General features: G+C 41.8%; 1 long non-coding RNA gene across 3 annotated transcripts in view; it reads left to right on the top strand.

Annotated features, from left to right (window-relative positions):
* The window catches only part of LOC111961079 (uncharacterized), a 28,249-nt gene that overhangs the window by 12,429 nt on the left and 2,390 nt on the right, over nucleotides 1-13,430 (top strand). Inside the window, exon 1 of one of the 3 annotated variants that reach the window (XR_002876928.2) lies at nucleotides 2,242-2,783. The exons of the other annotated variants lie outside the window; for them this stretch is intronic. This is a non-coding gene — a long non-coding RNA (uncharacterized lncRNA). Of the gene's footprint in view, nucleotides 1-2,241; nucleotides 2,784-13,430 lie in introns of those variants that run through there. 3 annotated transcript variants of the gene reach the window in all.

The following is a 13,430-nucleotide window of genomic DNA, read 5'->3' as shown; positions in this document are numbered from 1 at the left end:
ACTCTTATGTCCCCATGGCCCCTTTCAATGATGAGGCATCAATCAAATAATGGTAAATATGCTGTTCAAAAGGTGCACTTTAGTGTGTCTATGGTGGGTTATAATGCAGAAAGATGGATCCTAAAATCAATACAGGATATTCTGTAGAAAGGTGTCAGCATTTAGTATTATGGATCATTTTGACAGATAAGCGGTGGCTATTTTAAGATGAAAACGTTATGGTTCTGTCAATCGATGAAGGGTCCACTCCTTTGAGCATGGTCCCTTTTCACAGAGCATTCATCTTTTTAAGTATACTTAAACAGGTCACATCCGATTCTCTGGATAGACTAATGGTGATTTCCGAGGCAGAATTCTCTGTCCATTTAAGGCTAATTGTGGATATCTCAGTAAATGTAATATGCTTAATGCTTCGTTTTGCATTTTGTCCCCTCAACCCCTCAACCCATAGGTTAACACTCGTCCTGCTTCCATCTAATCTTTTGTCCAGGGCATTACCCTGGAGGGATCGAGAGAGAGCAACAACTACGGGGAGAGGAGAGGGTCAGGTGGTCTGGTCCCTATCCAGAGGGTCAGGTCGTCGGTCCATATCCACTTCTCTGCTTCCTTCATCCCATTTTATCGATCGCACAGCCTCATAAAACACTTATTTTTTTGTTGGTCCTATTCTTTGAGAATCAGTGATTGCTGTGTCTATTTGACATCCTGTTTCACACTGCCAAGGAGAAAAACATCCACCAAAGCCATGGAGGATGAAGTATTTCAGCACCTGTGAATTTTATTTGACGCTGAGTTCTTGTTTGGGTGCTTGTGATCGTGCTTGGCATTTCCACACGTTGACACCGTTCTCTCTGTCTTGTGGTTTGAGAGATGCAGACATGTAGATGAAGACATTAATGGTCCAGCACCTCCTTATTGTTATATAAACCAAGTGTAGAGACAGACAAGCCAATCTCAGATTGATTATGCTGTTCCTCTCCATTGATTGTCCCACTGATGTCCTCTGAAGTGTGTAAAAAACAAGAGCGAAAGTATTATTCAGAAAAAAATGACAAAAACACTCATTTCTATTTGTATTTATTATTTTCTACCATGAAGAGAGGCGAGTGATTGAAGAATAGTTTTTTTTATTAATTTCATGGATTATTTGCTCATTATGCATTAATCATGGTGTCCCATCTGGAGGGTGCAGGCGTGACTGTGTGAGAAACAGCCATTCTGATCTCAATTAGATTATGCCTCTCCTCTCCGTCTAGCCATAAATCACTTCTCCAAAGTGAAATTAACAGTTACTGGAGCGCATTAATAACCCGCGTCAGGCATGAGGGAAGGGCAGCCACTGGAACCCCCACCCATCTCTCACAATGTTGAAAACATCATTTTGTTTGTGAAATATCAACATTTCACGCCAAGGTTGCTGCCCCCCCTCTCTCGCTCTCTCTCGCGGCGCTATGACAGGGAAAAATGACAGTACGTAGAGCACCAGACATCCACTTACCCGGTCACCAGACACTAGCTGTGCTGTGCGTGTGCTGTGCGCAGCAGTTAAACCAGACCGCGGTCCATATGGGCTCGTAGCTAAACACAAACTCAGCCCACATAACAACCTCTCTGGATGGAATCACCAGGATAGGGGATGTCTTAATCCCAGTGTAAAGTCATTAAATAGATAATAATTATTTGCCCTAGAAAATAGCTAATGATTATTTGCTTAAAGCTGGAATCCATAGCGGTGAAACTGCCACGTCCGTTTGCGACATGTTACTTCAAACAATAACCACTGTCATCTGCCATCATCGAACATCATTGCACGCAATAGAGCAGCAGAATATTTTTTTTAACCACTATGCTGGATTCTAATTTCCTCAAAAATTGTTATAATAACAAATGCTCCTGGGGCAGCCAGTGAGGCTGTTTTCGCCTGTGACAGATCTCAACTTTAAAGAAATAGTATAAATAATATTAAGATCGACATCAACAACACAAAAATATTATGTGTTGTCATCATTATGGGCCATATGAATAATCCTCGTGGTTTTAAATCCAGAGATAGACATTGGTTGCATTCCAAACACTTAAAAGACACACCCTATCCCCTCAGCCCTCAAATTAAGTGGACACTTCTGATGACATGACGTCTGACCAGTATACACTTTCAGGGCAAAGGGCGAGGGAGGGAGGAAGGAATGATTTTAAATGTATCGTCCTTGCCCGGAAATTCGTCACTAGTTCATCCCGCGATTATTGTGTTTTCAGCCATCGGTATCTTGTGGGTGCTTTATATGCGCTACAGTAAATTATGATTGCATGTCTACTTATATTAACTATATAATTATTAATATACGCCTACTGTATGATAGCTAGCAAATTCATTAGCTAACTAACGTTAGCCTGCCTAGCTGGAATTTCTGAAGAAGGAAAATGTTTTATTTCTACAATTTCCAAAAGATAACCAAACAAAACATAATTACTTTTACGAGATGTATTTGTGCAGTAGTAGCACAATTTCGAACCTTTTTGCATTCGTTTTTACTTACACTCGTATGTTGACTTATCCATATTGACGTTGAGGTTTTAAATTTCGGCAGATTTTTCTTAGCGATCATCGCAAATTGAATTAATGGGGCGTTTCAGGCCCCGAAGTGAACATAATTGTACACTCGCAAACTCGATCAAAAATGAGGGCTGAGGGGCTTACGTTGCAAACCTCCCTTGTTTGGCTAATCGTTTGGACCTTTTGTCCAAGATGGTGACGGGGCTTCCCACAAGGGCATAAGGCGAGGGTAAGTGGACGAGGGTGTGTCTTTTATGATTTTGAAACGCAGCCATTTGTGTCTTATACTGTATCCTCTATCACAGGGGTGTAAATGAATGGCGTTTTGACAGTGAGGTATCCTCACACACTTCCAATGCCTCGGAGGCAGTCAGTTGTGACCTGGCCAATAGTGTTACTACACAAGGGGCAACAGATAGTGAGATATGAGGGGTAATTCTGCTGACTACCCAGGTGAAGGCACAGGGGCCCTGTGATTTATGAAGAGCACTTAAACCCTTTGTGTCGTGTACATCACATCTTTGATAGATTAGAAGTGTGACATTAAAATGGAAATTACTTCGGGGAAGCTTGACCAGGGACTGTGGACCACCCCTGACCTCCCAGTGAGACCACAAGCTGACCGTGCAATCCCTCAGAGAAAGAGTGACAGAGAAACAGAGAGAGAGAGAGAGAGAGAGAATGGAGATGGGGTAAGATAGGTGAGAGAGTGTAAATAATGTATGATAACACCTGTTTGAGATCAATGAGATTAAGACCAATCTACCAATCCATCAATGAAACCCGACACAAGTTATTTTTAGTTCTCTCTTGCTAAGAGCTCTCCCTTGCCACCACAACGGTTATATTTCACCAGCTCAACAAGAGATTACTTATTTCATTATTTTAACAAGAGCAGAGCAGCATGTTTCTATCAGATTAACAAGACCTTTCAGTCACATAGGATGAATGAGGAACAAGAGCCAGGAGCCAGGAACCAGAGACATTGTACATTACTCAGAGATGAGAGAGAGAGAGAGAATGAGAGAGAGTATGTGTGTGAGAGAAAGAGAGAATTAAAGGGTGATAAAGAACAGTAGATAGAGAGAGAGAGAGCGCTGGATTCTGCGACTGAGGAATTCCCCAAACCGCTGATTGGTCGTCTTACATCTGCCATGTGAACCAGAGGAGTGCCTTCTTCTGTCGTTTTCTCCCAGCAGCACTCTGACACCACCATCCATAATTAATGGCATCATTTCCATTAGACTATTGACTAAACAAATACATAAATCACACAGGCCTGAGTCTATAGACGCAGACATATTTAATCATGTTCTAAATAATGATTACTGTTCCCATAATACAATCATTATTTTCAGCAGTTGACTTGAATCAATCCTCTGTCACTGTGCCATCAAATACAGAGAGAGAGGTTGAGAGCGAGAGAGGCAGAGAAAGAGGGAGAGGCAGAGAAAGGGAGAGGGAGAGGGAGAGAAAGAGAGTTTGGAAGGCTAACGTGTGAGTGACAGTGATAGAGAAAAAAGACATGAGAATTTGGGGGCCGCATGTCTCTTTATGTGGAGTGGCAGGTGAAAAGTGGCTGTCAGAAATGCACTGGATATTTGCTGTTTTGTTTATCAGCTGGCTGGCGCTGAATAAAAGAGGAGGAACATGTATTGCCTGTCCGTCTGTCTTTTCATCTGTTCCCTAAATGGGTCTGGGGATTGGAGAGTGGAGTTTATCCCCTCCATTCCCCCTGACAGAGAAACCATTTAAAGCTCACCGCCAAGGAGACAGCAGTCTGTCACCAGAGACACCGCTCAAATCAACTCCTCAAACGCTGCTAGCCTGTTTAGCCATGGCACCGCACGGTGCTCTGAGTTTCATTAGGTTGTCGCCCCCGCCTCATTTTCCTTGTCTTACCATATGTGAGCGATACATTACCATGACTCCCATGGCTTCTCTCTCCATTTTATCTCAATAGTCATTGGGAAACTGTCATGATGATTAACCAAATATATTGTTTTCCTTTTAATTTATTTAATTTCCTGCTCTTTTCCCTGTGGATATAGGTAATACATTGTATTTGCTGTGAGTGGACTCTCCCGAGCACATTACAAACATGAATGGAGATTTATACAGGTTAACAACTGTCATTATCACTGTGAAGGTAAAGCCAATTTGATGAGCCCATTTCTTTCTGAAACCTCCCAAAGCTCCTGGGAATCTCCTTTTCAAACAGTGGGATGAGGAGATCACCATCCCCCAGCCTGTGATCGAGCGAGGTCAGAGGTTAATGACTTTGTGTTTACCATCCAACCCGCTCTTTGATAACAGGACAGCCCTCCCGTTTCTACTTTTCCACTGTTTTAATAAAGACGCTCAGTATAGCAACATGGAATGTGATGCCAGAAATGGCTTTGTGAGGAGAACAAGCACCCTCAAGCTGGAGGGAGAGTGAGAACCACTAATATTTATTCATGATAGAGAGAAAGTAGTGGAGTGTTGGCACAGGCTACTTCATTTACATGTTGTTATAGACTCTGTCTCCAAATAGATGAACCTGTCTTGCTCACTCCCTTTCCTTGTCATCCTGTCTTCCTGCTGGGGAAAGAGAATGTCTTCAAAACTCCTTGTCCCTCCATCCTCTTGCATCCGTCGCCTGGTTGTTGTTCTCAGTAATGGGGTTGAGACGCCAAGGTGAAAATATTCTATCATAATCATATTAGATCATCACAATAGGTTTGAAAATCAGGCAATTAGCTAATGCACAAATAGTTCTCTCTCAAGAATATGATTAGCAATGTGTTGGAGTACTTCAACTTGAGAGCTGATGAATCATGGGAATCTAAAGATATTTCACTCATTTCAGTTCTGATTGCGTGGGAACCAGACATCATTGACAAAGTTTCTCATGATAAATGTGATGATGACGATTGCTCTGGCTGGCAGGATTAGATTTGGACACTGAATCACTTGTGTGCGAGAGAGAGACTAGGAGGGTAGTAGATAAGGCAGATGGGAGACCTGTGGCGTTGAACACTGGATATATTGACTACCACTGACACCAACTGCAGTGTTTCTCACCATTACGATAGCCTTATCAGAGTCTTACGACAAGGCTGAATATCTCACTAACTAGAGGGGCAACTGGCCATAGACTAGTGGAATTTTCTCAGGAACATTTGTCGGTGTTGTGGGTGTGTTGTTTGACATGCTGTTTAAATACGTTACAACAGACAGATACACAGAGCCAGAAACACATGGTTAAACATAGCCCTAGTCTTTCGATTTTTATAGGTGCAACTCTGAAAGAAGCTCTTTATTCGGTGTCTGAGAAGGTGTATTTTAGCGTTTACCACAAACCTCTACCTGAACAGGGGCTACCTGAAAGGGAGCTGAGTCTGTTTGAATCGACTTTCCCTTCGCTGCATGTCAGCAAAACTCTAACCTGTGCATCCTTAATAACACATGTTTAATTTGCACCTCAAACAGGATCATTTTCTTTTTCAGCCTCAAGTTGTTAAATTGCCCTCTTCCTGGTAAAATGTATTGCCATTTAAACATGACAAAGAGGCCGTTGAGGTGATCATTACAATAATCCATCATGTCTACCACTACTGGTAGCCAGTGTTGCGGTAAATCCCATCTGGACAAGGTCAACAGTGGGGTTTCTCCCCAACATGGCTGCATGCTGTGTCTCTTTGAATGTCATCCGTTTGCTTTTGTCAACAGAAGGCCACCAGAAAATTAATGCTGCAGATGATCTGACGAGCGGCTGAGAACAAACAAACCCACGAATACCTGTTGATTGTCAGATTAGCTGATTCAGAGACACTCTAGCTATTGCCTTACATATGCATAACATCTATTTACATGGTTAGAAACTGGCCTGCCATTAACATCATAATACTGCCATATAGCCTAGTACATACTATATATAGCATGCTTCAGCACCACTGTGTATGTGGTGTGAATTAATCATATTGTAGTAAGTACACAAGGTGTGGGCTAGAGTACCTATGCCCATAAATGAGGTATAGACATATAATGAGGAGACATATCAATAGTATGTACTAATCCCTTAAACATCGCCTTTTGTTTATGGATTGTGTGTCTTCCTATAGCATTATCAGAGTCCCAGACATCCTCAGGGCAGCCTAAGGAACCCCCGCATAGAGTTAATCATTGCATCCCAACCCCTACCCCCATTGATTACCCACATAGTAAAGCCTCTGGAACAGTCAATCTTGCCTTCGATGCAGATTGCAGTGGCAGAGCAGTCGCCTCAGCCCTTAAAAGTGCTTTCATTTTGTGTGGTTGTGCTTAAGAAGTATCGATCTGCCCATTGGTTCAACTCAAGAAGTTTGTGCCGAGTCGGGCTTCAGCACAACCGTGCTATATCAAATACTGTTTTAGCACCCGCACAGCCTTTCTTTCCAACACACACACACACACACACACACACACACACATACACATACACATACACACACACATTCCTATGTGAATTGAGTTTTCATCTAAGTTTAATTGACTTTTTCTTTTCTCGCTGCTTGTGAGGCTTCAGCTATCTGCTGAGACCTGTTTGTGATGTGGCCTCGAAAAATGGTGAGGCAGGATACACAAGTTTAACTGAGCCCGATGATGAACTAGATTCCCATGGCTGAAACCCTATCCTGAGGCATACGCTGTCGACCATCTAAGAATCTTTCTTTTCACAATCACAGAATCCCATTTGCATCCCCTGGAGCTGATTGGCTGTACACAAGCATTTCTGCATGAATGTGTAAGCATCAGCACCTTATGACATCGTAGTATATCCCTATATCACATTTGTACCACTGACAATGAAATATGCTTGTTTACTTTCTTGAGAACATTAACTATTTCATTTGATCTGAAATACTTATTACTATAAGTGCCCCTGCCTTTTATCAATAATATAACTTCAGGTTAATCAATTCTGTGGAATGGCCAGCAGTCACAGACAGAGACAGTCTTTCCTGAACGACGGCAGGCAGAGCAACATTACATTCTCCAGTTGTAAATCTGAAGGGTCATACGCATCATTCAACACAGGGCCCTTTAAAACATGGACCAATGAAGACGCTCTAAAAAAACAACCCTGCTCAGACAAAAGAGAGTGAAATGAGCGTTTTACATGCTTTTTCCAAGTCAAGAAAAGCTGGCTGGTGTTTCAGGCAATAGTTAAATACTGGAGAGTCCGTGTTGACCCACAGCTGTTTAAATAGGGCCACGCCACCTCCACTCACTGAGTGTTACAATGACTCTTTGCTTAGTTTCAAGAGAAAAAGCCCCGCACTGTCTCCAAGTGCTGTGCACAACTGTCAAGTTACATCTCAATAAACTTTGACCACAGCTGCAGCTAAATGAAAAACACTCAGATAACAGAGAAAGAAGGAGAGTTGTTCCTTTTTCAAAGCAATTTTTCTGAGCTGAAAGAAATGTCCACTTTCAATAATCGTAGTCAACAACGGAGGATGTATTTCTTTATTCCGAGAAAGACAACTTCACTTTAAAAGCAACTTCACTTTAATCTCTACTTAAACCACAAGAGATAAAGACCATCTCCTTTGCCATGGCATTTTCCTCCCCAACATCCTAAAAGTGATCACTGTCTGTCTGCTGCAGGAGGATTTGAGTAGCTTAGCCTTGAGATGGCAACATCTCCTTATGACTTCGGCTCCGGTTTATAAGATGTAAAATCTTTGTTATAGATGTGCTAACTCAAAATATGTTCCCCCTCCCTCCGGCTCCCTCGAGACATTAAGCAAATGTGCAAAAAGCTTAATCTGTCTTGATTAATATTTCCTCCCAGGGAATGAGTTACAGGGCTTTAAAGTCCCTGCTATTATACCCCCGGCACAGTTATAAGAAATGTTGGAGGACTTATTTAAGTCTTTTGCAATTTATAGCTCTGAATTTCTGGTTTCCCATCATATCAGCCAACTAATGTACATGCCCTGGTTTGGATGGAACAGATAATTGTATTAATATATATGTTTTATTAGGTAATTTTCTGATATGAAACTATTAAAAGTCTGATATAACAGGAAGGACAAGCTGAATCCAACATGGTAGTACAGCTTCATGAATACCCCTATTATTTGTATAGATTGTAGACTAATTGCAATGTTTGATGGGGAATTAATATTACATAGTCTCCAATAGGCTGTATGGTGAAAAAGTAAATCACAATAAAGACATATGTCAAATTATCACAAGAATAATTCTCAAACCGTACTGATTCTTCTTCCATTGGTAGTCTACCTATAAAGGATCCACACACATCGCTTTCGTCCGTTGTGGTTTATGTTGATCTCAGCCAGGCCAGCAGGGTTGTTCACCTTGTCCCTGTGCTTATCTAATGTTTACATCAGAGATGTAAAAGTGCCTGAGTAAACTCCATTTAATGTGCCCGGCTGTATCTGAAATACATAAATATGCCAAGTAAAGGAGCCTTAATAGACCTGCGTAGGCTGGTAAGTGCAGCAGTATTGTTTCTCCCTGATTAGGACAAAAGCGGTCCCAGAGGACCCCCCATCCTTCAGCAGTTTCATCTGCATTAGCTTGCTCTTCCTCTGCTTTAATCTTGTCCATGCTCAGGTATTTAGAATAAATCAATGGGAATACATGATTGTTTAATGATTTTTGGAGGAGCTCTCTTCGACCACAGCTGCATGATTTAGAATGACTAATTCCACTTTTTACCATTGATCCACCGCTATGGGAACCATGCATCCTTGCCAGGGAATGTCCGCAGAGAGAGAGAGAGAGTGTTTGTGTTTGTGTGATGAGATTGCTGAACGTTATGGAGAAAGTAGGAAATAATAGATTTACTTCTGTGTGTGTCGTGAGGTGAGACTGTGTGTGTCGTGAAGTGAGACTGTGTGTGTCGTGAAGTGAGACTGTGTGTGTCGTGAAGTGAGACTGTGTGTGTCGTGAAGTGAGACTGTGTGTGTCGTGAAGTGAAGACTGTGTGTGTCGTGAAGTGAGACTGTGTGTGTCCGTGAAAGTGAGACTGTGTGTGTCGTGAAGTGAGACTGTGGTGTGTGTCGTGAAGTGAGACTGTGTGTGTGTCGTGAAGTGAGACTGTGTGTGTGTGAGGGTTGAGACTGTGTGTGTCGTGAGGTGAGACTGTGTGTGTCGTGAAGTGAGACTGTGTGTCGTGAAGTGAGACTGTGTGTGTCGTGAAGTGAGACTGTGTGTGTCGTGAAGTGAGATCGTGTGTGTCGTGAGGTGAGACTGTGTGTGTCGTGAAGTGAGACTGTGGTGTGTCGTGAGGTGAGACTGTGTGTGTCGTGAAGTGAGACTGTGTGTCGTGAAGTGAGACTGTGTGTGTCGTGAAGTGAGACTGTGTGTGTCGTGAAGTGAGACTGTGTGTGTCGTGAAGTGAGACTGTGTGTGTCGTGAGACTGTGTGTGTCGTGAAGTGAGACTGTGTGTGTCGTGAAGTGAGACTGTGTGTGCGTAGATCTTTTCTCCAAAATACTAAGACACATTTAATGATAAAATTATTGCTTGCAACATACACTGAGTATACAAAACATTAAGAACACCTGCTTTTTCCATTACATAAACTGACCAGTTGAATCCAGGTGAAAGATATGATCCCTTATTGATGTCAGCTGTTAAATCCACTAAAATCAGTGTAGATGAAGGGGAGACAATTGAGACATGTATTGTGTATGTGCGCCATTCAGAGGGTGAATGGGCAAGACAAAATATTGAAGTGCCTTTGAATGGGGTATGGTAGTAGGTGCCAGGCGCACCAGTTTGTGACAAGAACTGCAACTCTGCTGGGTTTTTTCACACTTAACAATTTCCCGTGTGTATCAAGAATGGTCCACCACCCGAAGGACATCCAGCCAACTTGACACAACTGTGGGAAGTATTGGAGTCAACATGGGCCAGCATCCCTGTGGAACACTTTCAACACCTTGTAGAGTCCATACCCCAACAAATTGAGGCTGTTCTGGGGGAAAACCCAGAGATTCACAATATTAGAATAGTGGGCTGTACAGTGAAGTTAAAACCTATGCCATTTAAAAAAAAATGAATCATACCTACCTGCCTTGGTCATTTGTGATAAAGGGATTAATTAACTACATGTTGTTAACATGCATAGGCTGTTAATTTAATACCATGCCAGTTACAGGTTAATTCATTATTCCGGCAGGTCTGAAACGATGCTACAGCTCCAGGGCAGCAGGGCTGCAGGACAGACACTGTGACACAGTATCCTTGCTTGTTGATGGACACCTTAATTACACTGGAAGCTGATTAATTATGGGTCTGCCAGTTGCCACTCATCTCAGCCCAGGTCTGCTTTCTGCTCAACCTCTCAGAGTAGCTGCTTATGAAAGGTGCTTCCCCTGAACCTCACAGTGCCAGTGAGATGAATGCAGCGTATGGTGGTTCCTCTGTGTCTTATCAGTGCATTTCGCTGTGTTGAGAGAATATAAATCCACAACCCACTCAAAATGAATGGAAATAAATAGATGGATGTGTTAACATTTCCAATCAGTGGCTTTGCTCTGCTTTGCTTCAAACAGCCTGCGCTGTAAAAAGTAATTAGATCTGCTAACAAGATTTTTTGGTGGAAACCCGTTGCCTAGAACCATTCGAGTAACCCAACTCAAAGATGGCAGTGTTCAATACTTAAAGTAATAAAGTGACATCATCACCCATATGGTTTTTAAGTTGTAAATACTTTACTGTTTTGTGTTTTATGACACTAAATTGCATGATGTATTCTGAACTATAACAATTAAAGTTACTTGAACATGAATATTTGTTGTATTGAACATAAACATTTAGGGTCCCTTCTACTTAAATATTCAAGTGTAAGTCGTAAGTAGTTCTGATTAGTAACCCGCCTTTTAACCCACCTTAGCAGGCTTTGTTGAGCACAGCGCTCATTCCTCTAGCAGTAACTGGAGGTAGAGCTGTACACATGACAGGATTCTGCATTTGCCTCTATCATTTAGAGTGGTCCCCATCTTGTTGATGGTGGGAATGGCTGGTCTCATTATTTAACGTCATGATCAATTACATCTCATAGCACAACAAACTGCTTAAAACTATTTTAGAAATATACTTTTCTTTCTTCAAACATGCATACAACATTGTTTAAAAGACTCTTAAAGTCTAAGCATTTTGAATTACCCACAATCCTTTAACAACAGAGCCACGTGACACTATTAAGTATTCACAAATTGCAAAAACCTAATAATTCTATATCAGCACAAGACAGATAAATTAAGTGTTTTTTACTCAAAATTCAATGTCTGACTGCTACTTTTATTATTTTCAGTAAAAACTTAAAACGTAATAGAATCAAGTAAAAACAACTTATACATGTTAGATTGACTTTAAAATATTCAATAATCATAACTTGTAAGAACTCAACTTTAGATTAGCAGAACACAAATAGATAAAGTTATACTTACTCAATAACCTAATATTTGTTAACAGTATTCAAACATATTAAGTGATAAGAAATCTTATTGATATCTGAGTTAGTACCATTTTTATGATTTGAGTTCTACTGACCGTTGGAGATTTTATGATTTAGGTGGTTACTTTTTACAGTGTATGGATGTTATCCTGTACCCCACAGGAAGCCTGTTCTCAATGTGTTACAGTGTAGTATTAAGGTGTTGAAATGAGGTTAAGTGACCTAGGCTGGTCTGGCCTGGCATATGTCCTGGTCTGTCATCCCTGTTTACCTGTAGACGTGCCTTGAAACTGGGGCTTAAATGGCCGCCAATGGAGACTTGTAACGTAGAAATCAGCACCTCGGACCTCCACTCTTGCCTGTTCACCTCCACTGCTCCGGGCTCATAATGCAGCCAGAGGTTCCATGGACTGGTGGACCCTTCTGCCCTCCCACCCAGCTGCAGCTACTGTGGAGATCACAGATGGGTGTCCATGGGGAGCCTAATGAGCTGTTGAATATTCACGAGGATATTCTGGGAATTTGTGGACTGTAGTAAAGGGATGGGATTGTGAGGACTTTACCCTGGTCATTGGGGATGGGGTTGTCATGTACGTCTTGGGTTTACTAAACATTAATGAACAGTAAAGATGATATTCAAATACGGTTGTCAAAGACTGCAATGTTTTAGGGGTCATTTATATGCTTTATTTTACATTAAATATAGCACAGTCATTTAAAAAGAACACCACCAAGCTAAAACAAAAAATGAACTCTGCATTAGGATCAATTTAAACTCATTTGAATTCTAATTAAAAAAAACATTCAAATAATTCCATCCTAAATCCTCATTATACTGCTTATACCTTGGTCTGTGGGCACAGCAAAGCACAGCACAGCACTCCCTATTCATCCTAACATTTGCTTTTCCAAAGTGGAGGGAGCACAGCATTTAAAAGTCACTTCCTCTCACCGACCAATGCTCTTAGCCCCCCTTCCCTCCCAGACCACCCCTTTCTGTCGCCTTCCCATCAGAAGAGCCCCAAGTCAGACTGTTTACCCACAGAGTAAACTTATTAAGTCAGTGATGTCAGATTACTGGAAGAATGGAGGCTGAATCAAAGCTGTTGGTATGTCGGGGCTTAAGGGACAGAGCAGCAGGAACCAGACTGTCCAGTGTTCAACCTCAGTCGTTTGCATCCGGTGAGCAGGGGGCAGTTTGCCACTGGCTGTCTTCATGGTCCTTTACTTACTCAGAATACTGTTGTGCAGTGTTGGATTCTCAACACTCTCATCCTCATCCTTCTCGTGACAGGTGAAATGGAAAAATAAATCAAAGTTATACTTTATTTGCGAGTGCTGCCTGTGTTGTTGTATGTGTCGAATTGCTATGCTTTATCTTGGCAGGTCGCAGTTGCAAATGAGAACTTGTTCT

Source organism: Salvelinus sp. IW2-2015, linkage group LG4q.1:29 (genome assembly GCF_002910315.2).
Source record: "Salvelinus sp. IW2-2015 linkage group LG4q.1:29, ASM291031v2, whole genome shotgun sequence".
NCBI classification, from domain to species: domain Eukaryota; kingdom Metazoa; phylum Chordata; class Actinopteri; order Salmoniformes; family Salmonidae; genus Salvelinus; species Salvelinus sp. IW2-2015.
This window is presented reverse-complemented; position numbering and strand designations above follow the sequence as displayed.